Raw genomic sequence first — 25,775 nt, forward strand, 5'->3', positions numbered from 1 at the left:
GGTATTCAAGATGAAATATAGGTTCTGCTAAGTAATAACTCAGGAATATCAAAGGGGAGAGTGTTAGCCATGTGGAGATTTGAAAGTGACTCAGTTATTGAGCTTCTAAGGCATATTGGAATATGAGGTTGTATATGTGTGCCTTTCATTTGGAAACTCAGAACATTGGAGTGGGTAACAAGGAAAGCACTGTCATCACTGCCAGGACAATTTGAATGGAGTTACTTGGGTTCAACAATGACATATATGTTCTACATAAGTATGTGTAGGTTATATGTGTGTGTGTGTAGATAGATGATAGATAGATAGATAGATAGATAGATAGATAGATAGATAGCACATATGTAAATAAAATTGAATATGCTACATTCAGCACAATGTATATTTGTATATGTGTGTGTCTTTATCTTTGTGTATATTTATGTTTATGTGTGTCTAAAGTAAATATAATAGTCTCATAGTCATTTGAAGCTTAGTTAAATGTTTCAGGCAGTGGCCTATATGCTCAAATTAAAATATTTACAAAATGATTGCATAGTGTTAGTGGCTCTAATACCCATGTTATATGGATGTGGTCAGTGGAACATTGAGATGAACAACATTCCCAACTTCTCAGGGCTCTGGAGAAAAGAATAAAGATTTCAATCACATGTATCATACCCTTTATGGTTTTATATAGAACCATCAAACATACCTTGCAACATATTTTCATCAATAAGAAATTTAGAAGGTGAGATCAGTGCACTTGCCTTACAATTACCTTCCAATAAAATGTTAAGCACCACTGCTACAGGTGTGTGATCAAGAACAGGATGGAAAAGAAATTCCTTCCAGGGTCACCAGGAAAAAAACCTAACCAACAATCATGCTAACAAGAATTCTAGGATGTTTTGCTTTTATATTATGATTATATAAGTATCCATCCTATACATAAATAAATACAACTAAAGTCCATTCAGAATCTTATTAAAATTTTTATTTTTATTTCCTGATTTTTGAGCTATTACACATAGAATCATGCTTGCAGCCCCCTTTAATAAGCATTTTGCCTCCTCTTCTATGTCCTAATAAAATAGGGCTTATGTGTAGGGCTTACCCACTGAAGAAGAAATGCTAGGCTTAAATTCTAATCCTATATCTATTTGTGTGATGCACCTTAAATGTCATCCATGAAACCCTCCTTCTTAGTACAATAAAAATGTGTGTGAATGACACGTTTAGTACAGACTCACAGAGCACAAGTTACATAGTGACCTGATAGCTTCCTTTTTAAAAATAGCTCTCCCACTTAGCACAGGAAGCAAATATAATTATGACACAGGGCAGTATGTAAAACTTCTCAGCTTACCAAGGCCTTAGATATTTGATTTGTATCTTTAAAAATAATGTGAAAGTTACTTTTGTGAAAGAAAAAATCAATTTGTATCATTATTTTAAAATTGTAACAGTATCTAATGCTTTATATTATACCTTAAAAGAAAAATAAAGGAAACAGTTGTATATTTTCTAATGTTTTGTGAATCAATCAAATATTGATTAGCTTAAAATTGAAATTCAATTCCAAATAACCAAATCATTGCTTTCCACTAAATGCTCTTGTTTAATTATCTTGCTTTATTTTTGCACTGTTTTGTTGTAAAGCTGACCTAATATCTCTCTCATGTTGAGCAAGTGGATGCCTGTCATTGTGCTGAAACCTGAGCCATTCTTTCTGTCTATCATTCTGTCTTTGTTTGTTTGTTTTTTCTTCATATTTCCTAAGATTTGGAATCTAAGAGTACATTGTGCCGCAAAATACTTACCTATAATAATGATCATTTTGAACATTTTATATTTGAAAAAAAAACCTATTCTTTCCAAATTACAAGAAAAAGTAAATACAAAAGATACAATTAGTGTAAGATCTTTGGACTATGTTATTGAGTAGATACAGAATAATGGCAAAGGAATGAAATAAAGGAGGCAGGAGTGAGGTTGCTGCGAGGGAGCAAATGCTGGTGTAGAATCTTCCATTTATAATGCCTCACTGTCTGCCCAATGGCTGAGTGACTTCATACATGCATCTGATACTTCAGGATTCTTTTTGATACATTATTTATTCATATTCTTAAATTTACTCACCATACACTACAAAACAATGATGAGTGCACACGCCTAATCGTATCCATAAGCCATTCATACCTGATGATGTGATACTATGACTTATAAATGGTTCTTTAAATGCTATATGATTCCCTACCTCACTTTCCTGAACTGTAACCTATTTTCAGCATTATTAGTTACAGTTATGTGCCTATCTTTCTTAGTGTATTCTGAAACCATTATTAAAAGTTTCACCAAAAAAAAAAATGTTTTAGCTATGTCCTTGACAAGAAGCAAATGTTGCCATAGCCACAGGCTTAAATTTGTGAAATTTTGTAATAGACAAATAAAGATCTTGAGAATTACGATTGGTTCCCATCAGTACAAAGGGGACAGGATCTTCACTACTCCTGCCCACACTAAAACCCACCAAGCACAAAAGGCAGGTTAAGCTTTTCATCCTAAAGACCTTTCATTGCCAAGGACCTACACAGTTTTACATTAGCTAAAAGTTTTTTTCTATTCTTAGGTTATTTTCTAATTGTGTATTCTCATGTTTACAAATGCATGGGTAATTAAATATTGTGTTTGGACATATAATGGTGACTCATTACAATAATTATATTTATATAGTAAAATTAAATGAGAATCCCTTTCTGTAAGGTTTTATTGTAGCATGAAAATGAGTCCATAAACAACTGTTTTTATTTTTGTTTTAATGTAGCATGATTTGAGCAATTTTCACATTTTATGTCTTTTTTAATTATTTCTTTATTTTTTTTTTGAGACTATAATATAATTCACAATTTTTGTCTTTCTTTTTCTCTCTCCAAATCATTCCATATATCCTCCTTGGTCCTTTTCAGATTCATGGCCTCTTTTTCTTCAATTGATGTTATACACACACCACACCACACACACACACACACACACACACACACACACAAATGCACATACACACATGCACGCAAACATTAATAAATACATACATAAACTTTCTCAGGCTTATAATATTACTTATATGTACATTTTTCAGGTCTGACTATTCAATATAGGATAACCAATAAATGTGCTCTTTCTCTAGGAAGACTATTTCTCCTGCTCTCAGAAATCGTTGGCTGTCTATTTTGGTTGTGTGTAGCTGAATCCTCTTGGGCTTTCCCATTCCTTTTGGCATTTCTGCTGTTGGCTTCCTTATTCAACTCCCTTATGGGCAGTCATGTTAATGAGACCTGATGGGTACAACTTCTGACATTCCTAGGAGACACATTCTCACAACTAAATCTATTTTTCTGTTAAGATCCACCACTCCACATTCATTTGGATCCCTTTTGACATTAATATGGGTCATTGGGCCATTTATTTCATCATCCAGTAATCCATAGATGATTAATGCTAAAGCATAAACATCAGAATCTGTAAATAAGCATGTGTAGTAAATGTCATTCCCACTTCCTGTTGAACTAAAAGTTATATTTAAATGGGGATATTAAATTAATGAAGCACACCTCTTGGTGTATCTGTAAGGTCATATGCAGAGGCAATTAGAACCTAAGGGCATTGATTTAATGAAGTGTTTGAACTGTTGATGGATTTGATATCTAATTCATTATTCAGACTTGAAGGAACTATGTTAGATGAAGCCAGGTTAGAGAGAATTCCATCTTTAGGAGCATTTTCTTAGAAGTTGTATTTTTCTGTGGCCAATTACTATGGCAGCTCAATCCTACTTTTTCTCAGCATGACCAAGTACCCCCTGACAAAATGAAGCAAAACCTCTCGTACTCAGTAAAACAAAAATATACTCCCTCAAAATGTTTCTGGGGGCATATGATCACAGAGGTAATGAAACTAACCCAATACCTCAGTTTAAACACATTGAGAGAAAAAGAACCTTTCATTTGTTTCTCTCTCTCTCTTTTTTGAGAATATTATGTTTTCTCACATCAGATGAACAAGATGATACCTATTCATATTAGTGAGACCATTTGTTCTCTTTTCAATGTACATCCACATCAATACTAATCTCCTCTGAAAACAGCCTCAGAAACTTCCAGAAAAAAGATCTTATGATTCTACCAGTATCCCCTGGTCCAGATGACAGATAAAATGAGCTATTATTCCATTTCTAACTCTACCATATATTATAAGCAACTACAGTTCACATATATCCACAACACAAATATTTCTTCTCCATTAAGCCTAATCAAACAGCTGTAATTTATTGGCTCCTGAGACACTGTACCAAGTTAGAAAGTATCTATCAAGTGTCTGCTCAGCCTATTTTTAAATCCCTCAGTGATAATAAACACACTACGTTCAAATGGAGTCTGTTCTATCCTTGGATAGTTTAGAGGGCTAGAAATGTTTCTATGCAGAACTATAATTGCACTTCCTGTCGTTGCTTTCTTTGGTGCTTGTTCTGTGCCTTAAAGCACATAAAAGAATTTTAATTACCCAGGAACAATGAGGAAACCTTGATTCCTGTCCAGGTCCGCAAATCTGTTCTCTCCAAATCTAACACCTCATATCCTTCCAGTGTGGTGGGTGCGACATGTCTTCTGGACATAGCCCTTCCAAGTTTGCTCTTCTCACCCTGCTTGCTTTAACCATATGCACTGGTATTTCTGCCGCATGTCTTTTTGCTTTTAGTCACAAAGTGTTGAGCTCTGTTCTCCCATGACATCACTGCATGACTAGTTTGCCCAAGTAAAACAAGGTTTAATTAAATCTTAATGTTGTGCCCACTCTTTCCAGAGCTAACTGTTATTTTCACTTCCCCTGCCATTAGCAGAATACATAATGAGAGAGTGTAGAGCACAGAGTCAGCCCCTTGTACAGAGAGTAGCATTTTGTCACTCACTCACATTCTCTCCCTGATCTTACTTTTCGGCTTATAATTATGTTCCACTAAAACCTACACTGGACAAAGAGATTATGTGTGTAAGAGTGTTTGTTCTTTTTAGGATATGACAGCAGCAACATGAAAATATTATTTAAGACTAAGGAGATAGTTCAGTCAATAACATGCCTAAGATTAAAGCCTGAAAATCTGAGTTCAATCTCCACAACCCATTGAAAAGAAAACATCCAAGTGTGGAAGGAACCATGTGCTTTATAAACCACCAATGGGAAAGCAGAGATGTTCAGATCAATGGGCCTCGCTGGCTAGGCAGGCTTACCAAATCAGTATGCTGGTGGCTGAGTAAGAGATTCTGTTTCAAAAAACAAAATGAAGAGTGAATGAAGGAGATACCTGGTCTCTGCATTCTCTCTCTCTCTCTCTCTCTCTCTCTCTCTCTCACACACACACACACACACACACACACACACACACAAAGGGATAAGTGTACAACCATCCACAACCATAGTGACATAAAAAAGGAGGAGACTAAAACACGTAAAAATAAGAAATGAACAAAGGCTATATTAAGTCCATAAGCTTTGGGGAGTTTCTACTTCCGGATGCTATCTTGTTACTTTTTCCATATCTTCAAACTGTCCAAATGAAAATATTTACTCTTCTATGCAAATAACCTATAAAATATTCTCTATTTACATTGACATAAGTTCATAGCTTTTGATTCTTAATGTCTGGCAAAGAAAACCAACTACCAACAATGAAACTATATAATTATATCACCAAAGGTAAAATTGGGGTAACTAATTTTCCAATATGGTCATAGATCATCAGGAATGATTTATAAAATTATGATCCCATAAGACTAGAATAACATTTGCCCACTGTTTCCTTACAGAAATATAGTATAACCTGTGAAACCATATGTTGACATAATACATGAAGATTAACAAATCCAGCCATCTCCCAACAGAAGACAAATGTGAAAGATATTAATTTACAAAGTGTGGATTTAGAACACTAGCTCAATGAACGGTCAAACCTATATTTTTTCTTTAGATGTTAATATTGACTATTATATTACTCTCCTTATTTCCCTGATAAGTAAGAATTGATGAGAGCAACAACATAAACCTAACTCCATTTCAGATAAATAAAGCAAAACTCGTATAAAATGTGTCCATTCAAAGCTACATAGACCATGATAGTATAAAATAAAATATTTCCTTGCAAATGCCTTTATTTTAATTTTCCTAATCAAACTGAATCATTTTATAATGCATATGGAAACTATTCAGTTTGTGTAGTGTTGATCTACCTAATGAGTGAGCTTTCCATCCTCATTAGCATGTGTAAAGATTGTCACATCAGTTTACATAATGATTAGCTCTGTTATTTTTCTCAAAATAAAGCACCCACAATTGCCATTTGAAAACAGAATAATTTTTAATTTTTTGAAAAATGTTAATTTCTTTATAGATCAAACATGAAAGTGATTAACTTATTTTCTCTATCTTTAATGAAGTGGTCCCAGATTTGATGGATAGTGTAGAGAAGTATTTTTTTTCAGTTGATATTGAATAGATTACATAATTAGGAAATGTACAAATAAAGGTTATAGGAGATTCATCACTGAAACCTGGCCCAGTGTATAGCTAATTCTTCACACATCTTAATTGAGTGAGTGGCTGATTTAAGGACTAGTTAAACAGAATTCTCAGTATTCAAGCCAAGGACATTGTGTTGTTCTTTAATTTTTAATATATATCATAATTTCTATGATTTGACAAAAATAATAGAGGCCCCTTTCCAGGTCTTTCATTTTCTGGGCCACAACTACAAAGCTCAATGGATTTGAAGCAAATTTCAGACACTGATATCTCTCATTTGGATCTTCTCATTTATTTGTGAAAAATGGCCACTCTATGCAATCCAGTCACTTGACATGGCCCAAGGGCAGAGGTTATAACACAGTCATGAGCAGCCTCTGATGGAGATAATGCTTACACAGCAACTTTCTGAAAGGCTCTGTAGAGAAGTCAATAAAAGGCACACATTTCATCCTCTGCCATTTCTAAAGCTGCTCCTGGGCAGCAACAGTGAGCCTCAATTTGGAGGCACAGATAACTCTACCTTCTACACTCAGCATGGAACCCTTCCACAGTAGCCTCTACCCTAGTAAATTTTACTTTATTATTATTATTATTATTATTATTATTATTATTATTATTATTATTATCTTTAATTATTTTTTTACTCTCCGCTCATTACCTTCCTCCAGTTTTGCTCTCTGACAGTTTCTCTTCTCATTCTTTTTCCCCCTTTTTCAAGAGGATGTCCACACACCCTCCACAACCCTCCCACACCATGCTAGGCTTCCCCATTCCCTTGGGCCTCAAATCTTTCTAGGGTAACGTTCATCTTCTTTCACTGAGGCCAAACCAGAGAGTCCTCTGCTGTATATGTGTCAGTGGCCTCAGACCAGCTAGTGTATGCTGCCTGGTTGGTGGCTCAGTGTCTGAGAGATCAAGAGTTCTGATTTTCCTATGGGGTTTCCCTCCTCCTCAACTTCTTCCATCCTTTCCATAATTCAACCACAGGGATCCCAATCTTCAGACTATTGTTTGAGTATAACTATCTGCTTCTGTTTCTGTCAGTTGATTGTTGGACCTCTCAGAGAGCAATGTTAGGCTTCTGTCTGTAAGTACATCATAGTATTAGTAATAGTGTCAGGCCTTGGAACCTCCCCTTGAAATGGGTCCCATGTTGGGCTGGTCACTGGACCTCCTTTCCCTCAGTCTCTTCTCCATTTTTTTCCCTGCAGTTCTTTTAGACAGGAACAATTCTGGGTCACAGTTTTTGTTACTGAAGTTCTTACCTTCAACCCTTGACCACATCCTATTGGGATTTCTTCCAGAAAACATCTCCAAATATCTCTACATTTCTCATTTTTTTCCTGTTACTGTGGTAGGAGCCTTTCTTTTCTTTCATAAAATTCTGGTTATTATAATCTTGAAGAATTAATGAAGATATCAGTAACTTCATATTTATATTTTAGAGATTTATATTACAAAGAGAATAAAACCCAACAATGTTCTTTGGAGTGGCCAGGCCCCTCATTCTTTGTCTCTTGCCTCCATCTCCAAGTTCAATTTCTAATAGCATTTCCCTTACTCTATTTATGCAAGTCTTTACTAATAACATTTGGATATGCTAAGTATTGTAAACTAATGGAAGCTGTTTTGTTCCTGTACCACACATAGGCAGATAAACTGTATTTCTTTAAAGCCATGACCAGTTGTCCTGATCAGTTGGGTGATTTGAATAGGAATGACCTCTGTAGACTCGTGTGTTTGAAGGCTTCGCCAATAGAGTGCAGCACTATTAGTATATATGGCCTTTTGTAGGAAGTGGGTCCTTGTAGCTGACATGCTTTGAGTTCTCCTATGTTCAAGCTATGCCCAGTGTGGCACACAGTCCCTCCTTCCTGCCTTCAGATCAAGATCCATTTCCAGTTTCATGTCTGCCTGCATGCTGCCATGTAACCTTTGAAACTATAAGCCAATCCCCAAATAAATGTTTTATTTATAAGAGTTGTTTTGGTCTTGGTGTCTCTTCACAGAGATAAAACCTAAATTGAAATATCAGTTAACAGTAAAACAGTACTGCTGGCTTCATTTTGCTAAATACCAAAATATTTCTTAGATAGTCATACTTGTAACTGTATTCAAGTACAAAACATTTCTACAATCTATGCTTAACATGCAACAACATTCCATGAATTCCGAAGCAGAATGCACACTTACAGTTATTTTATGTTCTTGTGATTTTCTCTAATCAATGAATGCAGAATCACAAGTAGATCATACTTAAAGTGATGCATCCAGCTTAATTTTGCTTACTTCTAGCCTCTGATGTCCTTAAGTTACATCACTATGTAAACACCGTCCCAGTTCTACCCAAATAAATTCACTTACACTGAATAATGTTAATGTTGTCAGTGAAGACTTATTTCTAACATTGGTAATGACAATAAATGACACATCAGCGTTTTCTAAAATACCACGTATGATACTAATGACCATCATTAGCTTTGTGACCAGGAATTCTCAAATTAAAAATAAATTAATAACCATTTCTCAAATGTGACTTTTAAATAGCCTAATACATGTTCATTTAACCCCGAATTTGATACCTGATCTCTTCTTTCTCAGGGCCAAACTGAAACTAATGGAATTCTTCTATATTGAATAAGCTTCAAGTTGAATATATTTTAATGCCAAGGTCAGTTCTAGAATTCTGTACTGATGTTCACTCTGTCTGGGAAATAGTGCATCTTAATTTTTTTTTACAAGTTTGAGTAGTTTTATTTCTTAGGCCTAATTCTAAAAGTTATGCTCAAAGCAGCTTTCCAGAGCCAAGATACCCATTCACTATAACAGATGTAGTCTAAAAATGGCAACCATAACTGTCATGAACTTGAGAGGTCCTATAAGCTAATACTAGGCTAATTAGAAAAAAAAAGTATATTAAGTAGAATGTTAACCTTCATTTTACAGCAAAAGCATAGAGTCACAAGTTCTTGCCAATCAATGTATCATAAAAGGAAAAGGCCAAGCTTTGAATCTAAAGAGTTGTATTTCATTGCAGGATCCATCCACTTGAGGGTTAAACAAATATGTTCAACACAACATACTTATTAGAAGATTACCCTATTTCGAAATATTTTTTGTTACTGTCTTACAAAACTTTTCTTACTCAATGGTTCCTCCTCATGTAGTATTTAAATTAAATTTCTGGTAGGTACATGTCTCTGTTCTTCATCCTGCTATCATAGGATCTAGTACTCTTCTTGAACATATTGTTATTGTACAGCTTTTAAAAAATATGAGTGAGAGTTGTAGAGTTCAGGCAGAATATGGTCAGCTCTCGGCTTACATTGCCCTTTTTGTTCCATGTGAAAAGAAAAGCCATGAAGGTTGGCATCATTTAAGTCTAACATTCTCTTGTCTGTCTGTTTGACTATCTGTCTGTCTGTCTTTGTTTATAGTTTTAATAAGGTATGTAAGGGCCCACTTTATTATCTGACAATGTTCTAAAGAAGGGCATGCTCAGTTTTCATCCGTTCTCTGCACCAAAGCTGCATAGACACTTCTTAAATATGGCTGACTTAAAGCCCATCAGTAATTTTGTACCCGTTTAATTTTAAAGAAAGTATTCAAAATTATTAGCAAATTAAATTTTTAGTATGAATTAATCCCTAACCAACTATGTATATTAAATTTTTACTTCATATATATATATATATATATATATATATATATATATATATATATGTCTGTGTGTGTGTGTGTGTGTTATAATATCCCCTATATACTATATACTCCCTATACATTGTGTGTGTGTGTGTGTTTGACTTATTTCAAAATTATCATTCTGCATTCCAGGTTCATTGAAGAAATAGTATAAGATTCTTTCAGAGAGTCTCTCCCCATTTTGAGACCTGCTTTCCCTTGTTTGAATAATGTTTAATTTATATTTTAGGACAGCACTCATTGTGACATCTTTAATCATAAACTTTTTCATATTATTTTGAGTGTGTGTATGAGAACATAGAATTGAAAATGAGTTCCTGGAAGAAGAATGTGTGAAGATTTAAAGCAGCCTGCAGTACAGAGTAGGGTCTCCAGAAATAACTAATGAATAGCTATAACTTCTTCATAAAGAAGTTATAACCTATCCTGATAAAGAATTCCTTTTCTTGGCAATTATTTATGGAAAATTGCAGTACAGGAAAGATGTCTGCAACTGCTGGACACATTTCACTTCGTTCATCGTTAAGAACTAATTCTTTCCATGTTGATGTCAGTACAGTCCCCTGGCCCAGCTAAAAATCCTCTGGCACTAGACATACATGAATACTAGAATCTTTTGATTAGACTAGAAGGTGAATCAAGAGACTACATTCCAAGCTGGCAAGGACAGAACCCAAGCATCCAAAGCTCATAATTCAATTTGAGTTTCTCATTAATCTAAATGTTAATATAAACTTAAATTATATCACATTGATTTGGAACTCTTTATGTGAATATTGCATAACTGAGTTCTCTAACAGCAGAATCCAAATGGACATCTCTTCACACAAACTGATTAGAATCAAGTGAAAACTTGACAATTTTTATTCTTTTATTAGTTTTTGGTTTGATTTATTTTGCACACACACACACACAAACACACATACCATTTGCTTCATTAAAAAAAAATCATAAAAATGCAGTTTTCTGAACAAGACCTGTACAATGATGTGTCAACATGGATGAAGGCAATCTTATAAGACCTTGCACCATGTGAAACATTAAGATAAATAATGGCTGCTGAGAGATAATGGTGGAGCCTCCTGATACGTTATCCTCATACATAGACAAACAAGTATAAGTTAGACTCGTGTGTGTTTATATATGTGTATGCATGTATTTGTTTCTGTGTGTGTGCGTGTGTGTGAGAGAAAGAGAGAGAGAGACAGAGACAGAGACAGAAAGAGAGAAAATATAACAACAATAAGCAAGAAAGAAGTCATGAACTGGAGAATTAATAGGGGATCATAAGAGGTACTGTAGGGAGAGTGGAAAGGATGACAATGACGTCAATATAATACTCAGACATGAGGTGCTTAAAAATAAAATAAGCTGTAATGGTCTCTGCAAATGAGCATAGTAACCTTGGACAGTTTTGAGCACATCAGTTTTTTAGCCTGTTCTCTGAGAGTATTGAATATTGCCTTTCAGAGATATGGAGAGATTAGTAGTTTGTTTTTTCCCTCTTTTCCTGGGGAAGAAAAAAGTAAACTTGTCAAGACTGATTTATTGAGTACTGGGTAGTTGTTAAAAAGTTGACTGAATTGTTTTATTGGGTTATATTTTTACATGTATATGAAGTTGTATATATATATATATATATATGCTTATGAACAATGTACACATATTATCTATAATGAAAATTGCAATTTACAAAAGATATTATATAATCCATAATGATGATCATGATAATAATGGTGATGACAATAATGTTATTTGTACACTCTTTCCACACACTAATTCAGCCAAGGAGCTTTGTAAAATCTTCATATTCTGATCCCTATAGCAACAGTAGAAGGAACTATGTCATTTTTGGCATTATAATTTAATATAAATAAGTAAAATATTACTAAACCCCTTTTTTTAATTCTGAAGCAACCATGTTGAGGCCAATGAAACTGAATATAGGGGCACTAGAAGGTGAGGCAGTGAATATGTTCAGGGGAAGCCACCCTACCTCGAACTGCCAGGATGATAGAAATATGAAATAGGAAGGCATATATGCTGGGCAATAGGTCATATGTGTTAGCTATGCTTTTCTCTTGCCTAGAAAATAAATTAAATAACTAACTATGCCTCATTTTCTGTATCAACCAAATAGAAAACATGGTTCAGTTTTTTTTTTTTTCAGAATAGTTAGAAGGCTTAATTTTTTAGTTATATGGATAGTTTAGTTCAGAGTCTGAGGCATAAAACATATTGAAATTTCTCTTCTTTGTTTCATCAATGGCAGGGAATAAACCTGACCAGTCAGTATGAAAATTCTTTTTGGGAATAATGATTGCAGCAAACATTCAGTTCTTAAATTTAGGAATCCATTCTACTTGGGAAAGTCATAGATATGAAATAACAATTAGATGTGCATCTTTCATCAGAACTAATTTTTCTTGACTGGTGAGAGAAACCTAAAAATATACAAAGCCAAAACGAACAAACAAACACATGCCACCACTGTAAGCTATTTTGTGACTCTCTCAATGTTTTTCACATCTTTTCTGATTTCCATCCTTTGTCCTTCATAAGCACAATTAGACAGCTGGACGATTAACTTCCAGTTAAAACAAAGTTATTTTAATGTTCTGAATTTTAAAAATTGCTAAATTTCAACAAACAGACTTTTGGGGTTGTTTTTGTTTGTTTGCTTTGTTTTGATTTTCCAAATTGGTATGTAAATGTCATGTCAATTAATTAAAGCTATCTTGGTACTATTTGTCCATACTTAATTGCACTTAAAGATGGAAGTCAGTAGATGTATGTCCATAGCTTATAAAAATTCCCTCATGCAAACATGAGAGCTTTGTTTCACATTACTACAGAAAGAAATTATGTTCTTAAAAGGAAAATGAGAACCTTGAGAGAAAGTCTCAACTTTGTGAGTCCTTTTTTCTTTCCTGTGACTGTGTTGTATGTGCTCTAGACTGACCTCCAACTTTTTATGTGCCCAAAGATGACCTTGAACTATTGGTCTTTCTGTTTCTACCTACTGATCTATTATCTTCGTACTGAGTACTAAGACTACAAGTATATCCTATTTCAACTAGCTTATGAAATTCTAGGAATCAAACCTAGTGCATCATGCTTAATAGGAAAGACTAACAATTGAGCTACATCTCTGGGTATTTAGAATATTTTTGTATTTAAAAAATATAATTGCATCAGTTCTCCATTTTCTTTCTTCCTACTCCTCCAATGTCTAAAACCCCCTCCCTCCTAAATGTGTGATCTCCTCTTCTTTGGCAATTATATATTCACTGGTTTTGGATAACCAATGAGAGCATTCATCATTGGGGAAGAAAAAAACTCTTCCTCCCACAGCAACTGTTACTTGAATCTAGCTCATCATCAAGGGTTGATGGCCACAAAGTTTCTTTTAACTACTTTGGCATGTATGTTATAATTACTTAAGACTTGTTTGGGCAACCACAGGATTGAGATTTTATGGGTGTGGCTTCACTGTCATAGCTAGAAAAACATAATTTTCGAGCAGATGTCCAGTCCCTCTGGCTTTTAATACTCCAGGCTTTTTTGTAGATGTTCCCTGAACCTCACGTAAAGGAGTTATATGACAGATGAATCCATGCAAATGGGTTCGCTTGTCTGTTTTTAATTGAATTTTGACTATGTGTGGTTTTTCTATTAATGTTGAACTTCAGCTGAAAAAAAGAAGATCCTTTGATAAGTGGTCAGACCCATGTTTATCTGTAGTATAATTATTTAGAGTATCACTAGGAATTATACAGCTCTAGGAAAGTAGAGGTAGCAGGCCCTCCTCTATGATACATGGCCTTAGTAACAATTTTATACAGTATTCTTTCTGATAGAAGGAGAGAACTTAAAGATTCAGTGATTTAAAACACCTCCAAAATTACTTTACTAATTATTATTGGGAAAACTTGTATCCAGACATAATGTTTACTTAAAAAATTTTGTTTGACTATTTTTGTTCCTATATTAGACTGATGTATTACAATTGTAGTATAGATTTCTGGTACTCATTAACACACTTACTTGTATATTTACATAAGAAAATGTATTGGGAATTGAACCTGATCCTTTATGTGTGCTAACTGACCACCGAACTACAATTTCAGCACTGATTTTCTATTGTTTTAGTTCTGTTTAGCTATTAGAGTTACAACAAATTATTAATTGCAGCTAGAGTCAAAAGAAAAGAGAAAGAAGCCTCTTCTATTTTTGCATACCTGTTATTTATATTAAATGATTCCCCAATAATATTCATATAATACACATCCAACAATAAAACACATTGAAATTTGACAGAGAAATGAAAGACTAATAAAATCAGGGATGGCTAAACATGGGCAAAGAAGTTTGAATAAATATATGTAACAGAATAAATAATTACCTATAACTGTACATGAAGTTGCCTCATTTTACCCATCTTTAAATTGTCTAGTCACAGGGTCATGAACAATGGCTGTTTTGTCATTTGCAATAATAGAATTCTACTAAGAACATGCAATAAGCAGGCATATCAGACCTTGTTTGTCCTCCTCCATATGTTGTAATTTAAAATTGATCTTTGTATTGTTATTTGCAGGTGTGAAGAAACATCACCAGTAGGGATCCAGAACATGTATTTTACTTCTTTGAATTCTCTCAGGAAGAGAAAAACAAGATAGACTTACTTAAAGGTAAGTTCAAGTCCTTATTATCCCTCTTAGGACTTACTTACTTGCTGTATATGCTAAGGAGAGGATGAGGTTGAATATTTTTAAAGAATACACAAATAGAGGACCAGTAACAATTTGTAACAAAGACAGACTTTCTCACATTTAGGACCACCTTTGGGTAGACTTGCTTATCAGCACCATACTATTCTTTGTCATCAAAGAAGATTAATTGAGGGACCTGGCACAAAGAAGAGAGACAGGATTCTACCATGGTTTTCATCACTTACTACCATATTAAGATAATTTCAGTGAGGGGTTTCAGAAAGAGTCAGGGCACCGAAATGCTCCCCCATTTAAGAATAAAGCCATATCATCTTCCATATTTTAACCAGCTACCTTCTCGATGTGGTGCCTTTCCAGTACTACCAAAATCTCTCTTTGATACTCTGCAGCTGACGGCAGCACAGTAAACCACAACCATTTGTGATCTTAACCATATTTTAAATGCTAAAAAGCCAGTGGAATAATTTTGTAAGTTGTCATAATATACTATTCAATTATTATTTGTAGCATTTGTGAAGTCAAGAGTTTATAAATATAGTAAGTGACCTTAGCTAATTACTTTTTTTTATTTTATATTTTATTTACATTTCAGATGCCATCCCCTTTCCCCATTTACCCTCCCTAGAAAACCCCTATCCCATGCCCCCTTTTCCTTTTTGCTTTTATACAATTTTTTAAATGTTAATCAAAGGCTTTATAAGTTTGGTAATGCTCAATCAAAAGTGTAACCCAATACCCAACCTAGATATATAAACTATCTTTGACTGGTGGAGACAAGTGAATATCTGCCTCCATGCCTCCCCCTTTCTCTCTCTCATCACCTAGCTTCTCCTTAATATTCCAATTTCAATGGAAATTTGAGGATCTGCTTTAATAAACTATATATGATTTTAGATTTAATTTGTAAGTAAAAGTTAATCTAAGTGAAAGAATATATTTAAGAAACTGAAAGGGATTAATACTCTTAAAATGAAGCAAAATAACTGTGTGGATCTAGGACTATAGACAAAGGAAAGGAGTTAGGTCATGTGCCATCACCCACTGCACACTTACCTGGCACTGTCTCTAGGTCAATGGCTTTTGATTTTTCTAATACTTTAATAGAGTTTCTTATACTGCAGTGATCCTCAATCATAAATTAATTTTTGCTACTTCATAACTGAATTTTTCTATTGCATTGAAGCATAATGTAAATACTGAATAAACAGGATATCTAATATGTGAACCCAAAGGGGGTCAAGCCCAACAAACTGTGAAATACTGATTTAAGTGAAACACAACCTGTTTATTCATATTTGTGTTTCTTTAGTTGAGGCTCAAAAACATTCAAGAAAAAGTAACTTCAGTTTGGTCATTTGAGTGAATTTTAAATTTAAATTTTGGGTTATATTCTTAATTGGGCTAAAGTATCAGAAGATAAAAATCTAATAGATTTGCCCGTTTGGCATTTTATTACAGAAGAGCAAATATTTAATTTACTACTCCACTATAGAATATATCATTAGTAACAATTAATCATCAGAATCAGAGAAGTCTATTTTCAAGTTATGTGATCTGTCTTTAATATACTTTTTGCTTCACACAGTTCAGCATGTGTAATATATTACTTGTAAACATGTGTAACAAATGTAAGTTTAGCATAAAAATTATAAGTTGTTTGCCAAAAGAGTGTTTATAGGGCCATTTGGAAATTTGATTATTAGCAGAGTTTTTCTAGGTATCTTTCAAGGATATCAAATGGTTCATGAGTTAATCAGAACTTTATTTTCTGCACTCATTTAAATCTGAAAATGATTCTATATACTTATGATAAAATTTATAAAAGATCCTTTCCTACCTGTTGATCACTATTCTACAAAGAAATGGTCAGTCATTTCAATTGCCTCTGCTCCTTCAGAGAATATAATATTCTTTTAAGAAAAGCCTGATTTCTCATTTCCAGCCAACTCAAGTATAAAGTAGAAATACTTTCCATTTAAAATACATCACAATATTTATCAAAAAAGACACTATTTTGTAGTCATGCTTCTTAGTTACTCTTCTACTGCAATAAAGAAACATCACCACCAACCCAGCTTATAATACAAAGCATTCAGTTAGGGTCCATTCTGAGTGACACACCTGCTCCTATACGGTAGCACTTTGTAACCCTTTCTAAACAGTCCATCAACCAAACATTCAAATATTTGAACCAATGAGGGCCATTTTCGCACTACCACATTCCACTTTCTGGGTCCCATAGATTTTCAGCCCCATCATAATGCAAAATGTGTCTAGTACAACCTCAAGAATCCGCATATTCTTTCGCAATCACAGGATTATGAAAAAGTCCAAAATCTCAAGGAAATCTCTTAAATGTAACCCCCTATAAAAGCAAAAAAAAATATATATATATATATATATACTTCCAACATACAATTGTGCAGAATATACATGAACATTCCAGAAGGGAGGAAATGGCAAGCAGTGAGAAAATACTGGACTAAATTAAAGCTGAAACCCAGCAGGACAGACTCCAAATCCTGTACATCCATGTCTGGCACTATGTGGCTCTTCAGAACTCCCACCCCTTCCAGCTTTGTTGAATGCAGCACAATGCTTTCTCTTGAGCTGGTGCCAGACCTTGTCTGCAGCTCTTCTTGGCAGGAGTCCACGGGTCTGGCACCTTCAACTTCTTGGGGTCTCCAGCACAATTTAGGCTTTACCTTCACAGCGTCAGGCAACAGCCTCTCAGGGCCTTGCGGCAGAAAGTCGCCTGCCAAATGTGTAGCCTCAGTATCTTTTCTTAACCTTTAAGGAAGATTTCCCAACCCCTTTACACCTGTATCTTTTGGATAAAGCCTGGAGTACTTGGCTAAAGCTGCCAAATTCTGCTGCCTGCTAGGGCTGGAAACTGGTCCTTTTCAAGACATACTTTCATATAAGCTTTGAATTGTTGATAGTTTCCTTTGTTGAATAACCTTTAATTTTCACATGTTGCAAGCTTAGCTGAATGGGTTCTTGCCCTGATGGCACCTCTTACTCCATTTCTCCTAAAGCCTTTCCTTAAACTTCTCATCTCTTGAGCATGGCACATGGCTCCAACATTAAAAAATTTCCTGGTTCTATTTTTTTTCTCCTCAAACTGTACATTTTGTAATGCTTTTGCCCTGCTTGCTCTGTTTTTATTGTAGATCTGCAACACAGTGATCACTAATAGCCATGTGACACAGTCAGCTCTAGGCTGTCTTTAATTAAAAAGGTTTTCAAATTGGCCTCATGGAGAATTTTCAGACAGGAGAAGAAAGCAGCCACATTGGAAAAATATCACAAGAATGGTCTTTAGGCCAACTTGCTAATATCCTTCCCATCTGAAAATTCTTCATCTGGGTCTCCACAGTCCATGTTGTTCTCAGAATTACTGTCTTCCATGTATCTACTAGAACTGCCCTAAAACACCAATGACAACACTCAATCTCCTTTCTAATCCAAAGTTTAAAACTCTGTAAAAGAGGTCACAGTGAAACCACCAAACTAAACCACTCCATGGTTAGAAAAATAAAGATTTACTAAGGTTCAATCTTCCAAGTTCATCTCTCAGAGAAAAAGGAGAAGAGCGCAAAATGGAAGCAAAGCAAGCAGATTTATATCAGCCAGGCGGGGTCCTTCAGCTAATAAAAGCTGTTTACATTGTGTGGGAACTAGGTGCCCTTGACCATCGGCTGTTGACCATCGGGAAAGATTAAGGGCGGCTCTTGTTTATCAGAAACTGACCTAAAGATATCAGCTTTTCTGGTAAACTGAAATCTACCTGAGAAGAGCTGTGGCATTAGTTACTTCAGAAAAGATTCAAACGTTATTCTTCAGGTAGGATGCAATCTTAAGATTCAAGTGTTTTTCCAAATTAAGTAAAAGCACAACTGTGCTAATTGTTAAAATTTAGTATCTATAGAGAAATAGTTTCTTGAACTAGTGGTTTAATTATTGATGCATATGTATCCCCATCTAATTTGAAATGAATCTGCTTTCTCATTTACCTTTATAGTTTGAGAGCCTTTTGAGTGCATGTTGGTATATGTGTTTAGATATGTCGAGGTGAGTATATGTACACGTATGTTCATGCAATTGGAAGCCACAGGTCCACATAGTTTGTTTTCCTCAATCACTCTTCATTTTATTTTGAGACAGGGTCTCTTCCTGGACCTTGATGTAATGTTTCAGGTAGACTGTTTTGAAAGTGAACACAAGGGATCCATTTGGCTTTTCATGGAGGATGCTAGGAAATTAGCTTATGTTCACAACACTTAACAAACTGTTCCAACTTCCAGCTCCTGTGTGATAGCCATTACCATATCATTTTAGGTTATCACAAAATAAAATAATAATTTATTGAACAGAAGATTAAATAAAGACTGAATTTATTTCTAGGAGATATATGCTAAATAATATAGTAAGTTCAAAAATAATCAGTTTCTAGATGCTAATAAATCACAACAGCATAAAATCATATGAATGGGAGAGCATGCTAACTTCTATTTTCCTTAAGACTCATAATAATTCTGATCAAATTTAGAATTACTTAGTGAAATAAATGCAAAACAGCTTCTATAGTAAAGTTTGAATATTTATAGAAAATTTTTAAAATCTAAAGGACATTAATATAATATAGCCACTTATTTGAGCAAGTACCACAGCTCTTTCTTGTCTGCTATCCACAAGCATTGGCCTTCAGTTTTGTTACCTATTGGATATCTGTCCAGTAGAAGTGAGACCTATCAACACTGCCACTTGTTCTTCTTTCTAATAGGACTGAGGATTATTGTGCTCTGAAAGGTTGTTAAATGAACAGGGAAGCAGATGGAATTGGTATGTTCCAAATAGCAGGTTCCTGGTTCACATTCATGAAGCAGTCATTTGTATGGGTGAAATATAGTGGCTGTTACTTTATGATTGACATTTTTATTTAGAAACTAATAGAATTCTGTTTATTTATTTTTTGTGCATATATATCCTATTCCCTAGATTTAAAATAAGATAGGTATGTTCAAGAGAAACAATAGTATACCCTCTAGTCAGAAAGAACAAAAATCCAAAAAGGATATTTACTATTATCACAACCCTGGTATTTTGTTTTCAATAGAAAAATTTATAGGTTTTTTTTTTTTTTTTTTTTTTTTTTTTTTTTTTTTTTTTGTGGTCAGGGTTGTCTCTGAACTGTACATGTTTTGGTAGAAGCTGAATTGTTACTACAACTGATTCATAGAGTTCTTGGTAATAAAACAAATATGTCCACAGTCCCATGACTCTGATCCTGGTTAACAAATCTTTTCCCATAAATCTAATATGGCCCTACTCAGGAAAGTTTTGTGCCCTGTTGTGACCCCCCTTCTTGCTCTTTAAATTAAATGATGAATTCAAACTCACAGTGTAGTAGGAGAACACTTTAATAAACTCCTGTTGAAAGAATAATTAGGCATAACACTTCTGGAGACAATTTGGCATTTATACCAAAATATGCCTTCCTTTGACTTCAAATTTCCTGTTAAAATATGTCTCTGAAAGACCAATAGACAGGTCTCTGATAGACCACATGACTTACTTTTCTCCTAGTCTGCATAATTTCCCGGGGGGAAAAAATAAAAAATAGATCAATGAACACATATGTGAAAATGGATATGTATGTAAATGGAGAAGCATTCATTCAACCGCATTGAAAGTTGTTACAACACCCACTAGGCAAGAATTGCCTCTCTCCATCTACAGACAAATTACTGTCCAGAAAAGGACACACATGCAGAATAGTCAACTGATTATATCTGCCTAGACAGAGTAATCAGTCCTTAATAATCCTACATCACCAAGGTCTGTCAGATGATTCTGGGCCAGAAGGCTGAAGATTTGATGCTCCAACGTTTGGTAGTATAGGGGCTTTTCAGGTGTTCAGAGGTCTCTATAAATTGGCTAAGTTTTAGAAGCTATGCTTTGTGCTTCCCACAATTATAGTTAACTCAGTCATTCTGGATTTCTGACGGGGTTGAAAACTTATAGCTATTTACCGTAAGAGAAAAGATTTGAGTGGATGGTCATCAGCTGACATTCATCCTAAAGCCAGGTTCAGAACTAAATGTTTTAGTTAGGATTGATGACAGAGGTGCTGGTTAGTCAACAAAATGATGGACTGGGTATTAGGACTATCTTGTACCTCACTGGTACAAATTGGCATAATTATGCTCTAATTGTATTTTGAGAGAAAAGTTTCATTTTAACAGGAAGGGTGATGTGTAGGAGGAGCTAAGGTAGGAGGAGTACTGAGAGGAAGAAAAGGAGTAAGAAGAGGAGGAGAAGAAGGACAGGAGAAGCTAGGTGATGAAAGAGAGAAAGAGGGGGGAGACAGGGAGGCAGATATTCATGTATCTCCACCAGTCAAAGATAGTTGTTATATCTAGGTCGGTCAGTGGGTTACACCTCTAATTGAACAATTCCAAACTTATAACGCTTATGATTAACATTATTTTAAAAAATGTATAAATGCAAAAAGGAAAAGGGGGCATAGGATAGGGGTTTTCTAAGGGGGGGGAATGGGGAAAGGGGATGGCATCTGAAGTGTAAATAAAATATCTAAAAAAAAAAAGTTGTTACAATATGTTGCAAAAATCTATTTCTAAAATATAGAATATTTTATCATGTGGTATACTGACATAATTAAACATTCAAATATTATTCATAATTTTTCTATTACTTTGGATATATACAGAAGATTGTATTGAAATAAATATTCATTTCAAAATTTTGATACAAAAATAATGTGAGTAACATCAACAATTTTATACATATTTTAAAATTATGTATAATATGAATATGCAATTGTGGAATACATATAAGTAATTCTATGATGTTTTTAAGGTTTCTATTTTAAAAATAGAGATTAGATAAACTTATAGGTATATAGAAGGGAAATAAAAAATATCAAGGCAAGAGGATCAGTAAGAAATCACTTTCTTAGTGATCCTTATATTAAAACACAACAACATACCCATTACCTTCTTGTAAAGATATATTTGCACGTGTCTATGTGTGATTCAAAAACCCGTGCATGGCCCAGGCCTGTTCTCTCTTGATCACCAGATAAGAATGTACTTCTCAGCTGCTTCTACAGTGCTTTGTTTCCATGTTCTCCACCATTATGATAATAAACTAAACCTCTGAAAAAATAAGCAATCCCCCTAATTAAATGTTTTTCTTTATAAGAGTTGATTGGTCATAATGCCTCTTCACTTCAATAGAGCAGTGACTAAGACAAGAAGAAAAGTCAACAATTATCTTACACAGCACCAGACCCTGCATGCTCCAATACCAATTTCACAGGCAAGAAACTTAACTGAATCTTAGGCCTTCCCCACAGAAGAAAATCATCATTAGTACAGCAAATTTGCCTAGTACAGAGTCTATGCCTAGGAAGATCATGGCTTGTGGGGAATATCTATTGTTGCTTTACTCAGATCTTTTTAATGCAGATTACTCTCCATCACAGACATGTAAAATTATCAAAATTTCCTGGGAAAGTTTTGATCCATGACTCCCAGTGTCAGTCCACAACTGTCACAATAATTTCTACTTGTTTTCATAAATTACAGAACTGTGTGTTTTAACATCTACAAACTACACAAAGAGAAGCAACTAACAAAAATAAGCACTTTAGATAAATTACAGAATTTATTAAGCAAAAAGAATGTGCTGTGTAACTTCCAAGTCCGGGGACTAAAAATGGCCTATCAGGATGATAGAGAAGGAAGCGATTCTCTGTATTCTTCTTTAGCATGGTGACATTTTTGGAGTGGTAATCATTTGGGTCAAAGGGAGAGGAGTGGATGAGTAACAGAGAGGAGTTACAGTAATGGTATTTCAATTGTGCAAGACTGTATGTAGCATACAAAGTGTGTTGCGGGGGGGGGGAGGGGGGGCGGGGAGATACCTGTTCAGTGAAAGTGTCATTGTATTGCTGGGAAATCCTTAAGCCTTCATTATAATTATAACTAAAAACCTGAAAACAAGTAAATGCCTTTAATGTGCTATTTTATACAGATACTGATACTCCTCTGTTTTTAGACATATAGAAAGTGCCATCAGTGTCTATTAAACTTTTCTAATTTATAGACGGAATTCTTTGATACATAAGACAAAGATGTGAACGATGTCTTACTCTCAATTTTCCAACACCATTTCAATTTTCAGTTTTGTGTGGATCTACTCAGGATCATAAAAAGTTAATAATCCCTTTTGGAAGTTTTAAATGAATCTTCTGTTCACAAAGCCTACTTACTCTAGTCACTTGTCATTATGATTGAATGGAAATGATGGCAGATTATAGCAACAGTGACGTCCTTTCTATGTATATGACTGAAATTTGGCTTCTTTAAACGCATTCTATCATTGAACCACTGTTCCCCTTCACCCTAATCACCCTAATTTCAAGGTTAAAGACCTTGAAAGATAGTAGTTGATGTAGTCACTCAAAATGAGTCAAAATAGAGGATAAAATTAAGATTAAAATATGTGTAAAGCAATTCAAACTCTCTGAAGTTTTGGTTACTTTGGCTTATATAATGTTTACAGTAAGTGTTTACATTTTATAATAATGGGAAGTGTTTATTGCTTTTTGTTTTTGTAGTTTTATGCTGTTTTTTTTTCTTTATTTTGCTTTTTGTGACTAATATAGCCTAGGCTCATCTTATTACATAGCTTGAATAATCTTGAACTGCTAATCCTCCTGCTTCTACAATTGAAATCATGGAATTAAAGGTGTATGTCATTATGCCCAGCTTGTAGTAGAGTAATACAGCAATAATAATTCAAAAAGGTGATAAAAAGTTGTAGCAAGGGAAGTATCTCATATGACTCAGAATATCAGTTTTGGGGGTATTTTTATTCAGTTTACATTTCAATTGCAGCTCCAATTCCTCTTCTCCTCCCAGTCTGACCATTGCAAATCATTCACACACTCTTTTGTTCCTCAGAGAAGAGGAAGATTCCCTTAGGTACCACCCTTACCTGGGATATCTAGTGACAGTAGGTCTAAGCACATCCTCTCTCACTCAGTATTTTTTTTTTATAACAAAATAGGGAGGTTAGAAAGTTAGGATCCCTTGTTCAGTTCTCTTCCTTTGCCTTTATCCCAAGAAACATATCTGTGATAAGGGAGAAGAGATAAACAGATCCAATGGCTTTGAAAAGCAATGCCATATGAAAGAATGCAGCATTATTTTGTAGGGAAAATATTCCCACTTTACATGTGTTTGTTTGGAACTGTAGCCATTGGGATAGCTGGGGTGAGGAGAAAATCACCTGCTAAGTCTCAGTCATTCCACTGCATGTTTCAGCTGAGAGTGCTTAAAAACAGTACACTTGAGGAAGCAAGCTATTTGGAGTTATGTTTATACATGATCTTATTTTCTCTGTGTGTGAGGGGAGATTTTCCTTCAGAGTCGTCATTGTTGTCATTAAGCACCCACTCATTCATTCAATGCATGTTTACTGAACATCCGGCCATAGCATTAAACACAAGGGTTACGGCATAAATAAATGTCTTTTTCTGTGGAGGAAAGCAAGAACAGACCCTGGGAATTTAATATCTTAATGGTAGTTGGTAGAGACGGGATGAGCAGATGCACATTAACATAAAGATATATACACTTGCCCACATATACACATATGCTATCTTGCCACACTGAAGGAGAGAAATATCAATCACACTGGAGATATTAACAGAATGTCTGGGTGGCTTCCGTCTTCATCACAGAAGATTTTGTGGATGAGTTGAGTTTTGAAAACTTTGGGGAAAAAATATCAGGATAAAATACGGGTGTAGAATACAAAGACATTTCCTGTTTTATGCAGAGAGAACTATCTGAAGACTCAAGAGGTGCTTCCATTGCTTGGAGAACTATCATCTGAAACAGCAATCAGCTCAGGTGAAGCATTTTTTGGATGATCAGATCATAATTAAAGCCTATGCTTTACAGAATGTTTCTAAAAGAAATACCACTATAAGAATTGCACTTTAGGACTTCAAGTCCTGCCAGGCAGTGGTGGCACACGCCTTTAATCCCAGCACTTGGGAGGCAGAGGCAGGTGGATTTCTGAGTTCGAGGCCAGCCTGGTCTACAGAGTGAGTTCCAGGACAGCCAGGGCTACACAGAGAAACCAGAGAAACCCTGTCTCAAAAAACAACAACAACAACAAAAAAAAAAAAAAAAAAAAAAAAAAAAAAGGACTTCAAGTCCTTGGCTGTGAGTTCATAGGTCATGATTATACTTATAAAAACTAAAAACAAACAGAGTAATTTTAACAAACAGAGTAAAGGTAATTCTTTAAAATTATTTGGCTTTGAACATGCTAGTAAAATTTCTGAGCTCTGAGAATTATTTTTATTACTACGGTATGGTATGTGTGAGGTACACATAGGTGGAATATGACATGACTAAGGGAGGTGTGGAGATGAGTGCTTGCTTTCTTCCCTTATGGTTCTTTATTTTTTGAGACAGGTCTCTCACTGAACTTGCAACTCCATGTCCTCTGCCTATCTCACTTCACTGGTATTAGCAATGTGAACTTGGGGTCTCATGCTTGTGTGTCAAGCACTTGAGCCACTGAGCAATATTCACAGCACAAGTCAACACAACATCAGTGGACAATGTAGATGGGAGAAACTTATGTAGTCCCACCACTAGGTGGAGAATTATAGGCCGCCAAAGGCTACTGAGACAGGAAAAAACAGTTTCCTCCAGAGGCAAGTCTCTAGTACGT

The 25,775-nt window shown here is 34.8% G+C and overlaps 1 protein-coding gene across 2 annotated transcripts in view; it reads left to right on the forward strand.

The window, feature by feature from the left end:
* Lrrc4c (leucine rich repeat containing 4C) overlaps positions 1-25,775 on the forward strand; it is a 1,205,288-nt gene that overhangs the window by 1,003,796 nt on the left and 175,717 nt on the right. For both annotated transcript variants that reach the window (XM_076929324.1, XM_076929323.1), the window contains one exon: positions 14,858-14,951. The gene's annotated coding sequence lies outside the window, so the exon portion shown is untranslated. The remainder of the gene's footprint in view (positions 1-14,857; positions 14,952-25,775) is intronic.

The sequence above is a fragment of the Arvicanthis niloticus genome, chromosome 2, assembly GCF_011762505.2.
Source record: "Arvicanthis niloticus isolate mArvNil1 chromosome 2, mArvNil1.pat.X, whole genome shotgun sequence".
In the NCBI taxonomy this organism is placed as follows: Eukaryota; Metazoa; Chordata; class Mammalia; order Rodentia; family Muridae; genus Arvicanthis; species Arvicanthis niloticus.